Source organism: Megalopta genalis, unplaced genomic scaffold (assembly GCF_051020955.1).
Source record: "Megalopta genalis isolate 19385.01 unplaced genomic scaffold, iyMegGena1_principal scaffold0260, whole genome shotgun sequence".
Lineage (NCBI taxonomy): Eukaryota > Metazoa > Arthropoda > Insecta > Hymenoptera > Halictidae > Megalopta > Megalopta genalis.
Window position 1 is genome coordinate 210001 of NW_027476329.1, and position 2500 is coordinate 212500.

Below are 2500 nucleotides of genomic sequence, written 5' to 3' on the forward strand. Positions count from 1 at the left end.
ACTCCGCGGGATTCAGTGCTGGGCTAATTCCTGTTCGCTCGCCGCTACTAAGGAAATCCTGGTTAGTTTCTTTTCCTCCGCTTAGTAATATGCTTAAATTCAGCGGGTAATCTCGCCTACTCTGAGGTCGTCGGAACGTGAAAAAAAATTTTTTCAGAGCTTCCCCCCCCGAAAGCATTTTGCGAAACGTGTACAGAGCAACACAAAAAAAAAAAAAAAATAAAAAAAACACAAAAAACCCTTAAAGCAAAAAAAAAACCGTTTATCGCGCCTCACCAATATATCTTTTATAAAATTCGATATCCTCTCCAAATATAGATCTTCGAAACACTCGCAAGACGATTACAATCGGTATAACTTTAACGTCCGTCCGAAAAGTACTTTCGGGGACTAGACGACCGATTGATCTCGTGCGGTTTCGCTATTCGATCATTTGAAGAGAACAAAAAGATATATGGGGCGACCGACAAACGGTTTTCCGTAGAACCAGACTCGCGATTGCGTTGACACACACACATCATAGCCACACCAATAGAAGAGTTTTAGGACGGTAACCCGGGTGGGGTGTTCTTTACTCAGAATATGTGCAACATCGGATCTATATAGCCATCGATACAATTCGTACACAAATGTGTCGTACGAAGAGAGAGACTTTTTTTCCTCTGGCAACATAACGGTAAGAGACATCCTTCCACACTCATAGGTTCCACTCCCTGGGGCTATGATATATATATATACATATAAATTCAAATTCGAAGCAACGGTCACAATTCTACTCTATATTTTTGCGGGTTATGTGTTCTTTCGTTCAATTTCTTTCATGCGTTCGTTCGATCTCTGTACACAGTCTTCACATAGGACAGACTCGTGTAGTACGCTTTCGTGGGTTAAACCCATCTCGTTTCATTTCAGGCGACGTCGGGAGCGCGTTGAAAATGTACCAGTGAAATCTCGATAGTTCTACGGATACGAATCGTCCCGAAAAAGATTTTGTCACCGCTTCGAAGCGGTGTTTCAGACGGGCGGACGTATATAAAACATATACGACACACGACACCGCCTTCCACACTCACGCTAGTTCGAACACGATTTCCATCTCTCTCGAAGACTGTTAGACGTACGTAAAATTTCTCAATATTCATAGGACCGCGACAAACGCCGACGAAGCGCCCACCATTCGCTCGTACGTATATAGGCAACAAGTGCCATCAACGCAAGCAGTTTATAAGTACGTAAACGACCCTCAGCCAGGCGTGGTCCAGGAATTGTATCCGTGGACCGCAATGTGCGTTCGAAATGTCGATGTTCATGTGTCCTGCAGTTCACACGTTGACGCGCAATTAGCTGCGTTCTTCATCGACCCACGAGCCAAGTGATCCACCGTTCAGGGTAATTTTTCCCTTTTATTCTCTCATATATATATAATGTGTATTTGCTATCCACCACATTTTTGTGTTATATTTCGGAACAAGCCGATACCCGAAGAGCTCCAACCAGCGCGCGAAGGAGATTCGGGAGTCGTCGTACAACGACATAATTGTCCCTTAAAGAACGAGATATTTCCGTCGAAACCATATATATATGTACGAGCAAATCCAAAACCACTGTTTTCTTGCAAGTTCGACGGTCGGAGCGAATAGAACATTGAAAAGCCTTCTATCGAAGAAACACAGAGAGTATATCACCTCCAAAAACGACGGGGATATGGATATTCAAACTGGACAATTATCAACCCGATACTGGATTCGAAAAGTTTCTCTCTCCTTTCGTCGTTATTTACACCGGACGGACTCACGGCCGGCTCTAGCTGGGTGTCATATATATATACGTCCCACGCTCATGCTGCCACTAGCGCGCAACAGAGTAGGGTGTCAATGACAACGACACAGCATTGAAACGAGCTACACAAGCCGGTCTCTCTTGATACCAATGTAAACGAGCATTAAGTTATCTTCAGACTGCCCGATATTTTCGTCCTTTGGACTTTCCCAACGATTCCTTTTTTTCTTTTTTTTTTTTACACCACAGCGAAGACTTGAGGAAGCGTGATTAGCACGCTCGCATCCCTCCCTGTCCTACTACAACTGTGTGTGTGTGTGTGTAAAGAAAGAAAAAAGAATACATTGGCTTTCTCTCTATCGAGAAGATGGCCTACGCAACGCAGATCAAAGGCCTAATACGTGTAATATAATACGCGTCTGGCCGTGTATAAATCACGCACGAATGATCTGGTCGGGCCCAACTCTTCTCGTACGCTTATTTTTCCGTGTTGAGGCACTATCATAAAATCACACAAACCCCAACACGTGTGTGTCTTGGAAGGAAGATGGCCTACGCAACGCAGATCAAAGGCCTAATACGTGTAGTACACACGTCTGCCGTGTAAATCACGCACGAATGATCTGGTCGGGCCCAACTCTTCTCCACCACACCACATCCCAACTTTGTACATTTTTATATATTTTTGTGCGTTGGGGCACCTTCATAATCACAAACCCCA

General features: G+C 44.2%; 2 non-coding genes across 2 annotated transcripts in view; both read right to left on the reverse strand.

The window, feature by feature from the left end:
• LOC143262985 (large subunit ribosomal RNA) overlaps positions 1–130 on the reverse strand; it is a 4163-nt gene extending 4033 nt beyond the window's left edge. The window contains exon 1 of the ribosomal RNA XR_013036588.1: positions 1–130. This exon is cut by the window's left edge and continues 4033 nt beyond it. This is a non-coding gene — a ribosomal RNA (large subunit ribosomal RNA).
• Positions 131–1237: 1107 nt separating this feature from the next.
• On the reverse strand, positions 1238–1392 carry LOC143262969 (5.8S ribosomal RNA). Its single transcript, XR_013036572.1, has one exon. It is a non-coding gene; the product is annotated as a 5.8S ribosomal RNA (ribosomal RNA).
• Between the last annotated feature and the right edge of the window lie 1108 nt (positions 1393–2500).